The sequence below is a fragment of the Phascolarctos cinereus genome, unplaced genomic scaffold (genome assembly GCF_003287225.1).
Source record: "Phascolarctos cinereus isolate Bilbo 61053 unplaced genomic scaffold, phaCin_HiC Scaffold_2;HRSCAF=192, whole genome shotgun sequence".
Lineage (NCBI taxonomy): Eukaryota > Metazoa > Chordata > Mammalia > Diprotodontia > Phascolarctidae > Phascolarctos > Phascolarctos cinereus.
In genome coordinates this window covers 400,753,917-400,774,599 of record NW_027555625.1, presented here as the reverse complement: position 1 = coordinate 400,774,599, position 20,683 = coordinate 400,753,917, and the positions used below count along the sequence as shown (strand labels likewise).

The 20,683-nt window shown below is 36.5% G+C and overlaps 1 long non-coding RNA gene across 1 annotated transcript in view; it reads left to right on the top strand.

The window, feature by feature from the left end:
* The first annotated feature begins 12,253 nt into the window (after window positions 1–12,253).
* The window catches only part of LOC144455663 (uncharacterized), a 75,442-nt gene continuing 67,012 nt past the window's right edge, over window positions 12,254–20,683 (top strand). The window contains exon 1 of the long non-coding RNA XR_013484384.1: window positions 12,254–12,325. This is a non-coding gene — a long non-coding RNA (uncharacterized LOC144455663). The remainder of the gene's footprint in view (window positions 12,326–20,683) is intronic.

Sequence of the window (20,683 nt, the reverse complement as noted above, 5' to 3'; positions counted from 1 at the left end):
GATTCCAGCTCTAAGATCTGAAAATAATAAGATGTTAAAGTCTTTGGAAAGTGTTAGCTTAAGTTAGAATTTCATGGCTCACCTTCTTTGCATTTTGCTGTATAAATATGGGTAAAACTTTAGGAGTAAGATAAAATCTTCCACCATAGTTTTAAGGAAATTTTAAAAATATGTGTGTGCCTACATACATATGCATGCTCATGTATGAATATAGGTGCATATATATGTAAATATAGTTGTAAAAATACACAGGTGAAGTGTTCAAACTCAGATTTCTTCACAGATTGAGGTGAATGAGATGACATGTGATATGAGGTAATATGAGAGATGATAGTAATAAGATTTTACTAACACTAGCACCAAAAGCAAACTGTAGGTACCTTCTAACCCCCAGGTCGTGACCAACTCTTCTACACCTGATGACACTTTACAGCCATGATTAGTTGTTGTGCCCCAAAATTTCCTCCCCTGGTACTAAACTTTTAATGTCAGGCCTCTTATGAAACACTCAGTCTGCTGCCAAGCTCATTCTCAAAGCTTGGTAGGACCCGTTCCTCCTTTTGAAAAGAGCAAATGATGAGGCTGTTCTGGAACAAAGCTAGCTTTTTAAATTTGCAAAGGTACTCTCCATATTCTAGGTTGCTGAGAAAGTCATATAAGTATATCAAACCATTACCAATCCTTTCAGCATGGTCACAAGCAAAGAATGCTTGTCTTGACTTAAGTCTGACTTAAGGTAAAGGGACTGCTAATATCTCATTGAGATAACCCTAACAGGGGTCAAATAACCAGAAATGAGCCAGTCATCCCTCTGGAGCAGCCACCTGCCAGGCTGATACAGAGATATAGCATAATGGAAATGAGGATTATTGGTCCTCAAAGTCCTCCATTTTTCTCCTACTCCATTGTGCTTTAGGATTTAAACTCAATTCTATAGGACTTGAATGTCAATGGTCAGCTTATCCAGAGGTGATTAAGTCCTGAGAAAAATTGGCTCACACCACCCAAATTCACACAAATTGATTTGTACCGAAAGTCAATTAAATAATTTACAGAAAGAAATATAACTGCCAAGCAGACCAATATTCATGTTGGCCAGTCAGCACATTCTCTTCCCAAGAGGGAAGCCTACTTGGGAAACCAAATTAAGATCAGAAATTTGCTTGGTGAGTATTTGGAATCAGAGCAGGGAGTGTGCCTATAAGCATAAGACTACACAAGTTGAAGGTTTTCCTGGAAGCCAATTTGGGCACACTGTTATCCCCAAGGCAATATGAAATTCAACGTGTTGGCTATCCAAGTGACCTGATTGACGTGACCTTTGCCAGATAGAAAGAGAGAGACAGACAGACAGACAGACAAAGAGAGACAAAGAGAGTCAGAGACACAGAGACAGAGATGGAGAGACAGACAGAATGAACAGAAGAGAGGAGTAATAAACTTGTTAAAGTAATTCCATGACTACCTTGTTAAATTTTATATATGTGTGTTATGTAATTTTCATGGTGTTTTTTGTTTTTTTTCCTACTGGACTTGTGATTTAATTGTTATAGGGACCTAGTCAAGTATAATTCCCTATACCAATGCACATTGGCAACTTCTATGTGATTTGTTGCCTTAGAGAGATTCCCAGAGCACAGAGAGGTTATAAGACTTAGCCAAGGTCGCATAGCTAGTGTGTGTCGGGGGCAAGACTTGAACTCAGTTCTTCCAAGTTGAGGCCAACTCTCTGTTTACTATAACATGCTAGTCATCCAGTTATATTTTTTTCTAAAAAAAACCCCAAAATACCAACCCTATAAGTCACAGAAGTTCATTGTATCTTATAATTCTTCATTCTCTGCATATTCAAACATTTGTTGATGAGTATGAAGTTCACAATAAAGAAGAAAACAATAAAACAAGATATAGAATTGTATTTTTGAAAATATAACTCAAGGAGAGAATACTTCCCTATACATCAGGAGTTTCTAGGCTTACTGCATTGACACACAGGACATGAATGGAAGGGAGGAAGGAAGGAGAAAAGAAAGGAGCAAAAAGAGAAGAAAGAAGTTAAGGAAGGAAGGAGAGAGTGAAGAAAGGAGGAAAAAAAGCTAAGGAAAGAAATGAGGGAGGGAGGGAAGGAGGGAAGGAAGGAAAATAGGGAAAGAAGGAGTAAATAAAGGAAGGAAGGAGGGAGAAAAGACAGAAAGGAAGAAAGGAGGGAAAAGGGAAAGGAAGAAGAAGAGAAAGAAGGAAGTAAGGAGGGAAAGAGAGAGGGGAAGGAAGGAAAGAATGGAAGGGAGGGACAAAATAGGTCTTTATTAACCAAATATCATGTGATAGGCACTATGCTGAACATTTTACAAATGTCATTTCTTTTCTTTTCTTTTTTGTGAGGCAATCAGGGTTAAGTGACTTGCCCAGGGTCACACAGCTGGTAAGTGTCAAGTATCTGAGGTCACATTTGAACTCAGGTCCTCCTGACTCCAAGGCCAGAGCTCTATCCACTACGCTGCCCCCAATGTTATTGATCTTCACAACAATCCTGGGAAATAGGTGCTATCCCCCATTTGACAGTTGGTGTGACTAAGTTCTTCTATTAGCTAAAGAGTAAATGGATTGTTCTTAGCCACTCATCATTTAGACAAGGGTTCCCTGAGTAGACAGGGCTGAACTGATCACTCAGTTCTTCCCAATAAAGCAGGAAGCTAAGAAAAAGGAGCTCAAATCAGATCATATTTCTAGGATTAGAGATTTAGAACTAGAAGGAAACTTAGAGGTCATTTAGTTAAACATCTGTATTTAACAGAGAGAGAAACAAATGACTAGAAAGTTTAAGAATTATAGGATTACCTATTTAGAGCAGGAAGAGGTCTTAGAATCCATCTGTTCTATAGCTTTTCCTCATTTTATAGAAGGGCACATATTCTAGTAAGGTCAAATAACCCAGGAGTAGCCTAGGATTACATAGGTAGTGAGTGTCAGAGTTGAGATTTCAACCCAGGCCCTCTGATTCTGTATTCACACAAGGAGGTAGTAACAGAACTGGGATACCTACCAATGTCTTCTGACTTAAAAGTCAGGGCTCTTTCCACTGTGCCATCTTAACATACCTGTAAAACTTCTTTCAATTGAGCTTACCCTGAAGTCAGTGCCCATATAGTCATCAGGAGATTCATTACCCATTGATATCAACTGATTTTTTTTCAATTTAATTTAGATGGGTAACCTGTATATACAGTTCTGCATCTATATGATAAATCTCTTCAAGGAAGAATGAAAAATATTGCTTCTCTGAGAAAACAAAGATAAAGAAAGTTGCAAAAGTCATGGCAACACTTCCTGGACTAATATGGAATGTGTGTGTGGGGTGGGGTAAGACTAAGAAATGAAAAATATTCTAGGAACAAATAAGGAGGCAAGGCTGAGCATCTAAAATGCCTTTTTTTTTAACAGAGAAGTAAATAAGCTTAGCTAAGGAAAAGGTAGAAAATGTTGATTTTATTCAGTATTAATAACAGAAGAAAGTTGTTCAATGTGACAACAACTATTTAATGCCCTGCAGAATCCCAAATTTATGTCATCCTTCTCCTTTGACAAGGGGATTATGCCTTTCTCCTTGTTGAAAAAAATGTTGATTTATATAAGGCTGATTGTATTTTTTTCTTTTTTACTGATACATCTTCTAAATTTTGGTTCTTTCTGGTCCAATTAAAATACTTGCCTGCATTCAGGTCTAGGAAATAATAACTAGGATTTCTTTCAGCACTCCTATTCCTAATTAAAAGTTGAGGTTACGGAGAAAGGGCTTTACATACTATACATCATTTTATTCAATCCAAGCAAATTGATTCCTGATGCAAACTTCTGAATTGTTTCATTTCTTCAAACACTCATGGCCATGCTGCTGTAGATTTTATATTAAATTGGAGAAAGAGAGAGAGACAGACAGACAGATAGAGACAGAGACAGACACAGGGAAAGACAGAGAGTCAGAGACTGGAGAGACAATGGGTCAGAACAAGAAGAGGAAAGAAGAGTTGAAAGGGGAGAGGGAAGAAAGGAAAGAAGAAAGAATTGGAAAAATCAAGGGAAAGGGGGAGAAGGGAAAGAAAAGAAGGAGAAAGAAAGTGTATCCTAGAAATACAATTGGTCTTTCCAAACTTTAAATCATGATTGGTTTTTATAGAAAGATTGCTGTAAGCTCAAGCATCTATTATCTATATGAGAAAACTGACTTGTCTATTCAGGTAATTTAGATAAACAATCCTTCACCCTATTTCTACCCTTTCCTAGGTCAGGGGGAAAAGGGTTTTGGGGAGGTAATCTGAGGTATTCAAACTGGCTCTACAGATTTGAGTGAACCTACCAAAAAATCTCACTTCTTTGGTTATGTAGACAAAAACTCGATGATGACTGTGTGACTTACTTGTGGTGACAATGGGTTTAATGAAACTTTTAATAGTAGAGTTGAAAGGGATTGAAGAATTGTTTCAGAGTATCACATGGGGCTTGGTATACTCACATGTCTTGTTAGAGTGAGCCTGCCTGAGGCCCTCACAGCTAGTGCTTCTCATGGAGTCAGTTCAAAAACTAAGTATGATCGTTAATGGACATAATCATATTTGTTTTATTTAAAAAAATAAAACAAAACTTCAGGACCATGGAGAAATATTTCAATAGATTCTACTGCTGGGATAAACTGGTTGTGTGTTAGCAGAGTTGGATACCAGCCAAAATTGCTGTTCTGAGACTATCCCAAGCTGCCATTTCATTTTGAAGGTGGGGAAGAAAGTCGCCACCCAACTGTCTCTGTCTGCCTGATCCCAGCTATTGCTCTCAAGCTGTCTCCCTACATGTAAAGCAGAGTTTAGATACCAACGTGGCTATTTTAACTCAACTCTTTACAGTAGAAATAGTCTGCAAAAGCTGTTAACCAGAAATTTACAAGGTGGGTGGGCAAAAGATATTAGCATTGCTTATAATCTCTAATACCAATTTTCAATATATGAACCAGCCTGATTAAGTTCAAAGTCAGTACACTTTGAGAGGTCTGATAAAAATCCACTGTTAAAGGAGTCCTTGATGGTTTCTGCTAAACAAAATAGTGGGTAGGGGTAGAATTTCCTCCACTGCTTTATGTACAAAGGAACTAAGAAGGGAAGCTTTAGAAACACATTAGACATGGCAAGCATTCCAAAGGTAAAGTTTGATTAGAAATATAAGAAGGTGGAGAAGGTTATAAAAAATTGTCAGACAACTGAAAAGCATTTGTTCAAGTCTTCGACTACAGAGGGAGAAATGCAAATCTGAAGCTTCCTGAAGCTTCCTTTGGTCATTTAAATAGCAGAGTAAGTCAAAGGTTGAATCAATGTTTTGCTTTAGATGAAACCTACATTTTCTGTAGATTGAAAATGTAGAAATAGACAAAAAATCCTACATGTTCTCTGGACATTTTAAGTGTCATCACATTAAGATTCCTAAAGATTTGTTCACTCCCTCTTTCTCCTATTGTCCATCTTTCTTTCATTTGCCCCAGTGCTTCTGGCTAATGATAGCTATTGCCTGTTTCCTAGTTAAGTATTCCACAGGTAATATGCCACCCCACCGTTCTGTATAACTCTCAGCTAACTAGAATTTTTACTTACTTGTACCTGACTTGTTTAATATAGTGAACAGACCTTTTACCACTATATAAGCCTATTGAAAGTTATAAGGATTCCCTGATTTGCTGTTGAGACCATAGTGCAGACTGAGGTCACTGAACAGCAGTCCTGAGAGAAGAAAATTTTTAGCTTTAGCACCTTTCCCTCGTTTGTTTGAAAGGCCCAGTTCTTGATCCAGGTGCTAGTTCCTTAGCAGACGTAGCTTTTTGTGCATGTACCCTTCTTTTTTTTATTAATTTATTTTGATTTACCAAAAATCACTTCCAAAAGTTTTCAGTTTTAAATTTTTCTCCCCCTCCCTCCCTAAGATGGTGTGTAATCTGATATATGCTATACATATACATTCCTATTAAACATAGTTTCTTTTTTTTTTCAGGCAACATTTAAAAGATTTTATTTGGCTACTTTTTTTTAAATGTTATTAATTTATTTTGATTTATCAACAATCACTTCCATATGCTTTTGAATTTAAAATTTTTCTCCCCCTTCCTCCCCACCACCCTCCCCAAGATGGCGCACAATCTCATATAAGCTATGCATTTACATTCCTACTAAACATATTTTCACATTAGTGAAGTTGAAAGTAAAAATTAAAACCTATAGGAGGAACCATCAGAAAGAGGAAATAAAACTCAACAGAAGAGGAAAAAATAGCAATTGAACTTCCATAGTTCTTTCTTTGGATATGGAGAGCATTTTCCATCACGAAGCCTCTGGAGATGTCTTCAATCCTTGTATTGCTGGGAAGGGTTAAGTTTATCAATATTAGTCATTGTACAATATGGCTATTATTGTGTACAACATTCTCTTGGTTCTGCTCACTTCATTCAGCATCAGACCATACAAGTCTTTCCATGTTTTTCTGAAGTCAGTCTGTTCATCATTTCTTATAGCACAATAGCATTCCATTGCCTTCATATACAAACATAGTTTCACATTAGTCATATTGTAAGTAAGAATTAGAACAGGTAGGAGGAACCACCAGAAAGAGGAAACAAAACAACAGAAGGAAAAAAAAAACAGCAATGCTTCAATCTGCATTCAAACTCCATAGTTCTTTCTTTGGATGTGGATAGCATTTTCCATCATGAGACCTTCAGAGATGTCTTAGATCCCTGTATTGCTGAGAAGAGCTAAGTCTATCAATGTTAGTCATCGCACAATGTGGCTGTTACTGTGTACTACCTATACCCTTCTCGGGGGAGATCACCACCACCAGGAGGATGAACTATGTCCTAGTGACCTGATAACCTAGGCTTTGAGTTGCTTCATAGACAATGGAAACAGAAGTGAAGATGAGCATCTCAGACATCTCAAGCACCTTTCTTAACTCCTGGGAGAGCATAAAAAGAGTGATGTATTTATTGTTTCACATCTGAAACATTTTTTCAGAGTGTTCTTTGAGCCATTTATGTTTTAAGCATTTCTTTTGTGGTAAAGGAGATAAATACACCTGGTATCTATTACTTTATATATTGAGTAACTTTTATCAAAAGACTCCCATTAATTATCCCTTTTAGGAGAGACTCTAGACAAGAGACATTCATTACTGTTGTTGTTCAGTTATGTCTGGCTGTTTATGACCCCATGTACCATAGCATGCTAATTCTGGCTTTTTTTTTTTTGTGGCAAGGATACTGGAGTGGTTTGCCATTTTCTTTTCAGTGAATTAAGGCAAACAGAAATGACTTGTCCGGGGTCATACAGTTAGTGTATCTGAAGCCAGATTTGAACCAGGTCTTCCTCACTCCTATCCTAGTGCTCTATCCAGTGAATCACCTAGCTGCCTCATGACATAAGGCATCTTTAAGGTTTGAGAGATTTTTTTTCTTGAATACCATGCTGGGATGGGAGATATAATGAGCTATAGAGTAAGAGAAGAACTTAATACTTTTTTTTTGAGGGTCAGGCAACTGAAATAATGATTTTTTTCTAGCTGAGCCCAGAACCATAGTCTAATTGTAAAAAAGTCCAACTCCCCTCAACCCTATTCTCATCTGCATTACACAGGTAATGCATACATATTGATAAGGATAGGGGGAGGCAACATAGACAATGGATTAGTAAACAAGGAGGGGTATTTTCATTTGGAAAGTCACTAGGATTCTGATAGTCACAACTGCCCCAGGGAAGTTGATTGAGATGCTTTTTGGCAGCCTTGGCAGTGATAATTTGATTATTGTTTCCAGCCTAGAAAGGGGATTAGAAATAAAAGTATCAGGGCAGAGGACATGAAGATGACAATATAATGCATGAGGTAGAATGGGACGCATATTTAATGCCATCTTTAGTGGCCCATGTCAGTCTTTACCTATGCCTCCATCAATCAGGACAATATGGACACCAGGGTATAAGTTCCAAAGCCGAATGGGTTAAGTTAAATCATTCATAACATGGATTGTAGAAATAGCACAGATGAGAAGGTTCAACACCACAATGTGGGTTCACACTGATCAATCATCCATTAAATGAAGAAACTGAAATTCAGAAGTGAAATAACTTTTCTTGAAACCACCCAGGGGCAGAACTAGAGCCTCCATCTTACGAACCCAAATCCAGGGTTCTTCCTACTAGCCTACAACAGACTGAAATCCCCATTTACTATCTCATTATGGCAAAACTTTTGAAAAGAGCCTTTATGACCTAATGTACCTAAAAGTTATTGGGGTTTATTATACTCTCTGAATGTATAGAGTACTTATCTTGGAATGGCTTCCCTCTCTTTTCAAAATGTTTTTGTTTTAGGCTTTTTTAAATATTTTTGTTATGTTCCTAATTTCTTAAAAATTATAATCCTGCTCCCTTCTCAGATCCTGGGGTCTGCTGCTAAGAAATGTTTTGGAGGTCAAGGACGATGGAGGCAGATATTCCCAGGAAAACACAGATCTGGCCCTTCTAGTGTCTAGTCCTAACTTTAATTCCTGCTTCCTTTTCCTTCCTCCCTCTCTCATATCCTATCCCAAAAGCACGCAACAAAAAGAGACAAAAAGGACATATTTTATAGCTTAAACTTGTGGGAAATGCTTGAACATCATTTATTGCTTATCTACTTGCAGAATGATTTGAAGAAGAGGAAAGAAGCCACTTCTGAGCTTTGGTCCTTGGGCTCTCCTTTTGTGAAATGGCCCCTGAGGGGTTTCTGAAGGGTCACCAGCTGATCCAATAAGAGAAGTAGTTCCCACACCATGGAAAGGCTTCTCTCTCTAGCCATAAGCAAAGAAGATATTATGTCTCACAAGCTTTGGTTTTTATGGGAAGAATCCAGAAAACAAGTGAATTGCCGCCCATGTGGGAATATGCTCAGTCTTCCATTCTCACCGTCATATCATGCATTCCACTTGGCTATAGCTTTATTCTCACTCCATCACTAGATTATGCCAAGGCCCACACACTAGTCCTGCCTCTATCTTCTGCAGTCAAAACAATCATTTGTTAGGAGGCTTATGAAATTTCCAGATCCTTGGACATTTCTCCCCCAAAATGACAAAGTCCCTGTTGCTTTTATGGCTGTCATTCAAAGAATGATGACAACTCTTTGAAGATCCAGAGTCAAAATGAGAATCCAGGTGTTCTTACTTTCAGTTCTGTATGCACTACCCAAGGATCTTAGTTTGACAGCTAGAAGAGACCTCAGAGGCTATCTCTGATTTTCTAGATGAGGAAACTGAGGCTAGCCAAAGTTATGTAATTTATCCAACATCAAAGAAGCTATTGGTGGCAGAGGCAGGATTGGAATCAAATCCTCTGCCTTTAGAAAACCAGTCCTCTTTTCACTGCAATATGGCCTCCATCCCACAAAGGTACCAAATTGTCTTTTGCTGCCTGTTTTCTGAATCTTTCCTGTTCTCCGAGGACGAGCCTATATCTTTGAACCTAGTGTGATAAAACCTTACATTCATGGCATGATTGGCTCATCTTGCTTTCTAGGGTCTAGGCAGGCAGATGGCTGAGCTTGGCTGAGCTTCAGCTTCCTCATCTATAAAATGAGGGGGTTGGTCTAGGTGGCCTCACAGATCCTTCCAGTTCTAGATCTGTGGTCCTAGGATCTTCCTCATGCCTACTAATCTATATCATTTGCTAGGGTAAGGAAAATGGAGTGGTTAACTGAGGCTAACTGTTTGAAGTGCTCCAGTGAATCAATGAGCACTGCGATTCAAAACCCTAAAGAAGGCATATTTTTGAACTACTTCTGTACTGAAAGACTGAATTATTCCTGTATGGAGCCAAAACGACTAAGGCATAGCTGTGAGTCTGAAGGAGTAAAGGTCAGGCTCATCATTTAAATACGTTTAACTTCTCATTATAGGGAGACCACGTAAAATAGTGGAAACAAATAGCCTGGGGGTCAAAAGAGAGGGGGAAATTCCTACCTCGGACCATGGCTAGCTGCAGTGGCCAAAGGGCAAATCACTTAACCTAAACCTTACTTTACCCATTTGTAAAATGGGCACAATAACAGCTTGGCTCACCTGGCTGTCATGAGGATCAAATAAGATAATGTATATAAAGCATTTTGCCAACTTGAAAGCCTAGTATTAAGCCTTTTATTTTAATATAACAACAAAGGCATATAGATCAAGAATTTTTTGTCTTAGTTATCCTTTTGAATGGAAAATCATATTTTAGTTGAAAGGAAGTAGAAGACAATCAGACAAATGCATATAAGGGTATATTGAATATCTCTTACATTTATTTATTTGTTCTCTAAGCAAACATATTCCTTTACTGTTAATACTACACATGAGGCTCAATATCTCAATGCCAGTTTTGTATGTGGGGATGTTTTATATGGTTAAGGATAACCTGAGTATTTTTTTCTCTTTGAAAATCAGCAACATGACACATAGCAGGCAATGAGGTATAATGGTAAGAGTCCTAATTCTGGAGCTAAAAGCCCTAGCTTCAACTCTTACCTCTGACCCTTGTTATGTTTGTAACCTTGACCATGTCATTACTTCCCTAAGTCTCAATTCGTTTATCAGTAAAACAAAGGGAAATAGACTGCATGATTTCTAGGTATGCAGTGGTTAGAGCACTAGACCTGGAGACAGAAATACTTGAGTTCAAATCTGGGCTCAGATGCTTGGCAAGTCACTAAACTTCTTTGCCTCAGTTTCCTCAATTGTACAAAGGGGATAACAATAATAAATAAATATTCATTAAATATTTATTAATATGTATTAAATAATAATAGATTTATTAAATAATTTATTAAACAATAAACCAATAAATGAATAGATGAATAAGTAGATAAATAAATAAATAAAAATAAAAGCAACCTCCAAGGGTTGTCATGGGGATCAAAAAAGATAATATTTTTAAAGTTCAGGACCAAATGCCTTTCATAGAGTTGGTGCTTAATGAAAGCTTGTTTCTTTTCTTTTCCTCCCTTCCTTTTAGGGAATAACTTACAAAATAACTTTTACTCATTATATAATTGTCTATCAATTTGTTCACTTGTTTCAGTCACATCTGACTCTTTATGACCTTATTTGGGGGGGTTTGCAGCAAAGATACTGGAAAGATTTGCCATTTACTTCTCCAGATCATTTTACAGATGAGGAAATTGAGGCCAATGGGGATTAAATGACTTGCTCAGGGTCACACAGCTAGTGTTTTCCTGACTTCAGGCCCAGCCCTCTATCTACTGTGACACCTAGCTTGTCCATCAATATTATTAACACCTAGCTGTCTATCTATATTAATTGATTTTTAAAAAGTGAGGAGAAATCTTATGCAAGATTCACCTACCTGCTTTTAAATTACTCTTTACTTCATGTTAACATTCAGCTTTCAGAGTGGGGATCAGGTGATCTTTCCAGAGAACACACACTCAGCATATTGTACTCTAAAGAGACACATAATTAATACAACTTTACACCAGAGGCTCTTTAAAAGGGTGATCAGACATCTTTTCAGTGGTAAGGGCCAACACGTTGGATAAATGCAGAAGCTAACTACCCCATGAATCATTTTCCCTTACCTGCATATTAAAAGAATTTATTAGCTTTACTTATTATTCCAAAGATAACTTCCAGTACCTACAAAAATACCAGGTGAAATCCCTAGGAGATGTATTTGTAGCCCCCCTTTTTAATACTATTGATATTATCAAATGATGTCAGACTTAATTAGCAAGAAGTAGATTTTGCAGAGGTTGACCCTGGTTCAGGTTACATCAGGGAAAATGGGAGGCAAAAAACCCTGCAGATAAGGTGATAACAATTGATGGATATAACATTATTCTATTTGAGAAAACCAAAAACGGTAAAGCATTTAGAAATTGAATTCATGACCTGCAAAACAAGATCAAATTAAGAACTGTCAGACTGGTGAAGATCCCTGAATGTGTGGAGGCAGGAGAATATTCTAGTTCTGAAATGTAAATGAGGACAGTGAGAAATGTTTAAAGTGAAAGCAGGTTTTTGTGCTTTGAAAGGAAAAGGGAGGGAGAAAAATGGGTAAAAGCAGGCTATGAGCAAGTGGGTGCTGGATTACTTGTGTGCACAAAGGGAGACGTTCTATAAAATGCCAAGGTTCTGGATTCTTAGACCCCAAGATGAGGTCATAAAACCATTGAATTGGAAGTTCAGAAGGCAGAGAAATTCATGACCTTTGTTGTGACACAGAGGAGTGGTGGTCCTTGCCTAACAGATTCTAGGATGTTTTCACCTGTGAGTACATATTCTTATAATATTTTATGTGTTTTCTACCACCTCTTAAACATACTGATTGAAGCATGTTCAGAGAGGAGCTAGGAAATTTGTTTCAAATAGATGGCGCTATATTTTAGATCTATTTCAAAGTGATATGTGAGGGTAGGTGAGTTAACATATGTGAAAGAACTCAGAAAAGAAGAGAAATAATAATGCTAATACCTTAAATTCTTGCATGTGGAGAAAGTCCTTAGTAAGATTTCTTGGATATAAATTTCATTCTTACATGTTCGATAATGATAATGAGGAAGCAGGAATAATAAAATATTAAGAGTAAGCACTAAATATATTAGCTGTAATGAAGAGATCACATGATTGTAATTTGCCAATCTAGAGGAAGCAAGAAAATCATAGAGATATTACTTTGCATGAGGATTTTACCAACACTAATGACTTTGGCTGAAAAGGCCAACAAGGTTGACTATTTGGGAAAAATAATAAATGTTAGGGGATGAAATTGCTAACAATGATGCATGGCCTTTCTGTAGTAATTTTTGGTGGCAAGTCCTTCTACCTTTATTATTTCATTAAATCATAAGCTACTCTATTGGATGACAAAATTAAGACTAAAATAGGAAATAAAAAAGTGCCCAAGGCGACCAATCCAGTTCATGAGTGGCAAAGGGGAAAAAGGAGCTTTCCATGCCACCAGACTTTCCTCTACAAAGAGACAGGGTGATTAAGTTTACAAAACCACGGTCAGGCAGAAAATGGTGAAGAGTACTGGACTACCAGGTCTTTTTTCCCCTCAGAGTTGGACAGCACACCAACTTGCTGTAGTGGAAAGAGTTGCAGATGCATCAAGCAGAGTATCCTGGTGCAAATCCTGCCTCTGGTAGTTATAAGTTATTTTGTCTTCGGCACATCATTTAATTTCCTTAGGATTCATTTCCTTCTTTCTAAAATGAGGGGGTTGAATCTAATCTCTTAGCTCATGTCTATCTTTGAATCCCATAGGCCTACAGCTCAATCATTTTCTGAATCAAGACTTAGATTCCTCAACACAGAATAGAGATGGGAGAAAATGCATCTAAGCCTGCAGAATTATTTGAAAAGACCTAGAGTAAAACAGCTTACTTCTAAAAATTAAGACAAATGAGTAATATTAGAGTATCAGAGGGTTTTTCCCAAATTCTGAAGATAAAAAGTGGATAAATACAGAAATCTTTAACACAGGCAAAGAGACAGCTTTCCTAGTGGATAAAACACTCCAAAAGAACTGAATTCAAATTTTGCAGGTACTAATAGTCTGACCCTGGGTAAATCACTTAACCTCTCTGCCTGAGTTTGCTCATCTGTAAGGATGAAATGGTCTCTAAAATCCCTCCCAGCCAGTAATCCTATGCTTCTAGAACCTACTTTATAGGACTGCTATGAGAATCAAATAGGATAACATTTGGAAAGCACTATATAAAGGTTATCTATTTTTATTCAAATTAAGGTAGGCATTTAAAAAGGTAAATGCTTAATATGACAAATGTTGCAAGAAAGCAAATGTCATCTGAGAGATGGTCAAGGTATATCTTCTGAAAAAAAGAGACAGAGAAAACCCCCCCAACCTTTCGATATCTTGAGAAATGTAGTTTTCAAGATTCGAGGATTACACTGTACCAGGCTTATTGTCCTGACTGAGAGCAATTTATAAATGTTAGAGGAGGGCTGAAAGGTATGGGCTAGAATTCATGTTGATTTCTCCTGCTGCATTAATAATTTACTGGGAAAGTGAGATGCATCTTTCTTTCTCTCTTAGACACTGTTGTTTCTTGATAACAAGGCAAATTATACCCAATGTGGTAGTGTAAAAGGCCCCAGAAGACTAGAACACAGGTAACTTTCCTTTTTCCACAGTGACTGTGTTGGGCATTGACTTCAGAACATGTGAAGCAGGAAGAATTTTATCTCCTGTTGTGCCACTTACATTTTTTAATTTTATAAACCAATCAATATTTCCTCATTCAGATTTTCCCCTAAAATGTTTATCTCATAATGTATAGATTTTGGAATGCTGTGCAACTAATCAGAATCTGGTTAATAAAGACTTAAGATATTTCCTACATGTTGAAACTCAGATAGGCCAGAATCTAAGTTACAGATATCTGAAGTTTTCTCCGAGTCCACATGACAACAAAGAAATGTACTGTCAAAGGGGCAAGGTTTTTCATCAACTTTCTATCATCTTCGCAGGCAGATCATCACCAGCTAACAAACTGCTCTCGAAATAGGCACATCAATTATATTGCAAATTATGAGTGCATCTGAAATTTTTTGTGTGTTACGCCTACTGTCCTCCATGAGGCATGACAACAGAAACCAAGGATTAATAAGGCAGAAACAATCAGGAAGAATACTATCTTGATAGACTTTTGAATTTCACTTTATTGGAAGTGTTTTTAAATCCATTTGTCCAAGGTGATCACAGATTATAACTTAAAATATCCATAGATGCACAATTATAACAAACATGGGAGGGAATAAAAAGTAAAATAAAACAAAACAACAAAAACAACAATCCAAATTCATGGACCAAAATAAAATTTTAAAAAGACACATTCTATAGCAACATTAATTCATTTATTTTTGGTTCCAAAAACATGAGGTGGCTTTTTGGGGGGAGATGGGGAACAGCAGGGTAAGCCTATGATTTCATTGGCATGGAGAACTCCCAGTGAGCAAAGTCTCTCTAACAATGCAGATTGGCACTTGCTCTTTAACCTTCAACCTTAGAGAACTGTCTAGGGCCCAGAGAATTTTGTCACTTCCTTAAGGTGTAGTATGTTTCAGTATGTTTCAGAGGAAGGACTTCCTCCTGATCCAGGTCTTCCTGATTCCTAGGCCAGTTATCTATGCACTATTCTGGAGGTGGCCTAAAAAAACTGAAAATAATGAAAAATGGGAAAATTGAGGATAAATATTGAACTAAGATCATTTAAAAGGATCACCTGGACTTTATTAGGAAAGGTCTGCATTGGACTTTTGGCTTCATAATACATATTCTGTATAGTTTATTATCCTGTGATATTTTAAATATCTAAAACAAAAAATAAAAAGGAAGTAAAATAGTATTTGGGGAACTTAAAAGAGTTCTCCAACTGTGAAGCCTTCTACTGTTGATTAAGAGGGCATTCAGAGAAAAGTTAAATAATACTTCTGAGGTTAAAGGCCCTAGTTGCTTAGTAGAAAACTCAGGAAAAAAGCCAAGTATAGTTAATTTCCCACAATACTTCACGGTGACCATCTGTGAGAAAGATAATGTTTTCTTAAGAGGAGAAACAATTATTTTTTAAAAAAGAGGGGAGTAAGAGTTAGGGAATAACTTGATACATATCTCTTGTTCTTCAATTAGCTCTTTGTTAATAGGTTGCTAAAACACATAAAAATAAGTAATTACCAATCTAAGTAATAATGCTGCACCAAAAAAAAAAAAATCCATACTCTAGAATGAAGTTATTCGCTTGTCTTTGATAACTGCAGTAGGGTTTATTGGTGCCTCTTATAAAGTTAAAGTCTTCCCCAAACTTCCAAATAGATAGCTGCAACAATTTCATGCTTGCAAGAATATGTGTCTACAAAACTAAGATTACAGAATAAAAATCATGAGATTAACTACAAGAAAGATTATCCCTTTTCTGTATCTTTAACTGTTTTTTTTAAGAAGAAATTCAAAAAGTTCTGGGAACACCAAATCACAGAAATAAAAGAATACAAACAAAAATCCTATCTTTTTGGATAGGAAAGGATGGGTTCTAGCAGCAGGCAGAAGGACTAAGTGTTTTTGTTAACTGGAGAGTAAAAAAGAGCTGGGCAAAGTAAGCACCAAACATTACACACACACACACACACACACACACACACACACCACACACACACACGACATAAAACAAAAAGCCTCACTATCTCATTGGATAGGAAATGACTGGTCTCTGAAGTAGGCTGTAGATGGAAAACCTTGAAATTTGGAACCAATGCCTACATTCAGTTTTGAGTGCTACTTAGTAGGTCACTAAGCTGTCCTAGAAAGAGGCAGTGGAGCATAATGCTGAAACAACTCTAGGTTTGGCAATGGCCTGCATATGAATCTCATTTTTGTCACTGAGAGGCATTATGATGTGGGAGACAAAACTCTGGACTCAGTGTCAGGAAGATTTAGCTTGAAACCTACCTCATATACTTACTAGCTTTGTTACCCTTGGCAACCCTGTGTGAATTTTTTTTAACCCCTTTTTTTTTTCAGACTCAGTTTCCTCAATGGTAAAATAAAGGAGTTGGGCTGTATAACTCTTAAATTCCTTTCCCTTTTAAGTCCATGATCCCAAGATCCTAGATATATCCCTTAACCCTTCTGGCCCTCAGTTTCTTCATTTGTAAAATAAAGATTAGACTTTTTTGTGTTGTGTAACTCAGTTACTCTGATAAATCCAAGAGATCCTTTCTCAGGAAAAAAAAATAAACAATTGAAGGGAGCACTAACTTTAGTCGGAGGCTGATAGAAATAAAGATGTAAGGTCGTTTTGTTTTGTTTTTCCCATCGAAGTTAAAGGATCCCTTGAAATCTATCCGAGGACCTTTCCTTCCGGTTACATGGTTAAGATCCATTTGGCTATACGATCTCTAAATTCCTAAATTTCAAAGAGAACAAAATAAACTCTTTTGATCTTAATTTCCAAGGAAGAAGATCCTCTCACTTGTTTTGATAGTTTTCCCAGTGTTTTACTGCATTATATGTACTTTCTTTCAGAACTATTCAATTTATGTGGCTCATTCTTATGCTCTATCACCAGTTTCATAGAAATCTGGCTATTTCTTAAAACAGCATTCCCTGAATCAGCAAGAGCAAAGACCCGCAAAAAATAACATAAATGGTATGATGAGATGTCTCAATGCACATGTAATCTAATCACATACTACCCTGCATTTAAATAATGGCATTGTAAACATCTTTGAGAAATAGGTAAGGGGGAGGGCAAACAAAATAGATGAAGCATTTGAGTTGTGGGAGATGTCACAGAAATTCCCTTGTAAAATTTGCAGGAAACACAATTTCTTTCTTACATGCTTTAAAAGCTAGGGTTGTCCTGGGCAACAGTAGCTTTTGTTCGGCAGTTCTAGCTTTAGATAGATTCATGGGCCGTTTGCAATCAGTGTTGAAATGCAGGCTCCAGTGAAAACTGTAAAAAGCTGAGAAATGTGTTTCATGCATAATTCATATCCCCCACCATCACTGGAGGTATGTTTGTGAGGAGTCAGTCCTTACTGCAACACTTGCTTGAAGGCTGTGCGTTTAGCTTTGCTCAATGCTCTATTATTCAGGTCTTATAGCATCTAAGGCTTCCATTAGAGGAGTGTCCATTGCCAGCCAATCTTATTCTGACAATATTTTCCACTAGGACTTACACTTAACATATCTGAATTACAGATCCTCATGGTTTTTCCAAGATGGGACAGTTTAATTTCCAAAAACAAAGAATATTCAAAGCTTATGTTTATTTCCTCTAGTGAGTATTTTGTTCTTTAGTAGTCTTTTTCTATGTTATTCACTCTATGATGGAAGTTTAATTTCCTAACCATTGAGATATAGATCTAGGTCAAAAATTATTTTCTCTGGAAATATGTGCCTTTTTAAGAAAAGGAAAATAATTGTATTGACCAGGAAGCAAGATCTTCATGATGGGATATCAGGAACTAGCAAAGAATTTGTTTTACTGTTACTGAAATGTCCTCTAAATATATGTGAATAAAAACCTTGGGTTAGAAAAGGTAGAGGTCTAGAAAAATAATAATCAGCTGCAAAATTTTAGCCATTTCATACAAAAATCATTATAAGCATATGTGTGTGCTTGTGTGTATATGTGTGTGTGTTATGAAATGTCTGGAGATATATTATGACATTTTAACTGGTCAAGATTTAATGACAGTTGAATTCAGTATCATCCAATTAGGCAGTTATCTTCATTAACTCATATCTTTATTGATCTATTTTTAAAGATATTTTAAAATAGGAACCATTATCAGGAGATACTGTATTATTCCACTAAAACGTATCTCCAGAAATTTCTGAAATAATTTACTATTCCTAAATTTAAGTGAGTTCATATATGACTCAAATAATGAAACCAAACTAGATTACGTGTCATAATAGAGAGGACAAAGAATTTTTAGATATTATAGATTTTAGAGCTGGAAGGGACCTTAGAGCTCATCAAGTCTAACCTCCTAATTTTACATATGAGGAAACTGAGAACCAGAGAAGTTAAGTGAATTCCTCAGGGTCACAGTTAATAAGTGTTTGAAATAAGATTCAAACCTAGGTCCTCCTGATTCCAAATATGGTACTTTCTCCAAAACATCAAGGATCTATGTTCAAATTCTTTCTCTGACTCTTACTTGCTATATAATTAAGGGCACTTCAGAATCTATTTAGAACCTCAGTTTCTTCATTTATAAGTTGGAGATGATAATACCTTCACTAATTCTCTCACAGGATTATTCAGAGTAGTGATTTGAAAGCCTTAAATTGTTACTTAAAGGGGAGCTCTTGTTATCAATATCATTATAATTATATCATCCATGATGAAGATGTACATTGCCTTCCACTTGAATAATGATACACAGAGCTATATTCATTTTCTGGTGGGCAGAATGATAAACTAGAGTTTGCCATCTACCATGCTATGGAGTTCCCTAAACCATTATACAGAATCAGCCCTGACACTGCTCCCTAAGGAACGACAGGCCTTACCATTTTGTCTGCTGTTGCATCTTCTGGACCACCAGGCTTCATAATTTGTTATGTGGCTATAACTTAACACCTGCTGATCCTTTCTATCTGCCTTGCCAGTCTTTCCTATTATATATGTGATCTCCTCCAATTAAAATGTGAGCTTCTTGAGCTCAGGGGCTTTTTTTTTTTTCAACTTGTGTACCCAGTGCTTAGAACATAACGACTGCTTAATAAATACTTTTTCGTCCATTCATCATCATTATCATTATAATGCATGAAAGGGGTGAAAATTTTCCTATTAAATGGTAAATTCTTTTTGCACACAATCTGGAGACAGAATTGTGTGTATAATTTTTGTCTACAAGGGTTCATTAAGCTTAAAATTGTGTAATAAAATGCATTTTGAAATTTTGTTTATGGAAGTTTCATTTAACCTCACTAGTGAATTCAAGATACAGACATTCAAGGGTGACTTCTATAGAACCCTGGGAATGTTCAGCATGAAGCTGTCTACAATTTATCATCCATAAACAAGATGCAAAAACTCAATACTATTTGGTTACATAAACTTTGTTATTTATTGTAGTGCAGGATGAAGCTGTAGAATGAAATATCTATTTATCCTTTTATTTCGCTGGATCATCATCCTTATTCCACCCCATCTGGGTATCCCAAAATCACTGCCCTGACCCCTCTTCTCTTTTCTTTATAAATGCTTTTCCTCAGTTGCCTAATCAGCTCCCATTGGCTCAACTATTGTTTTTGTGTAGATGACTTCCAAATTTACATATCTACTTCTGGTCCCACTTCTGTGCTCTAGGCTCTTTCATTTCAGCTACCAATTGAGTGTTTCCAACTAGATTATCCATTTGCCTCTCAAACTCAAAATGACAAAAAACAGAACTTACTATCTTTTCCCCAAAGCAGTCCTCGATCCCTAAATTCCTTATTTGTGTTTTGAAAACCATTATCTTTCTAATCACCCAGGTTTGCAAGTGTAGTCATCCTTGGCTATTCAGTTAAGTCATTTTCCATTTCCTGTGACAAACCTTAATCATTTCTAACTCTGCCGAATCACTCATATCGATCCACTTCTCTCCACTTACATGACTACGACTCTGATCTATGCCCTGGCATATACTAGGTGCTTAATACATATTAGTTTCCTTCTTTCCACTTTAGCAAAAGCATTTAAATTTGATGCAATCAAATGATTACTTTTAGCTTTTAAAAATTAATATTAATATTGCTTTATTGACTGTTTATTCCATTTAAAAATTTCTTTAATTTTTTTAAACAAGATGTACTTTTACTAATCAAACCTTCCTATTACCCTTCATTGAGCAAATAAAAAAATATCTTTAATACACATCTATAGAATCCAGCAAAAGAAATTCTCACATTAGCTAGGTCTGAAAATGTATGTCTCTTTTAGAATTTTAAGTTAATCACCTCTCTGTCGGGTGGTAAATGGCATGTTTTTCCTTGCTTTTGGACTTGTAGTTTCTCATGTTGATTAGAGTTCTCAAGTCTTTCAAAGTTGTTTTTTTTTCTGCATAATGTGGTGAGCATTGAATAAATTGTTCTCCTAGTTTTAT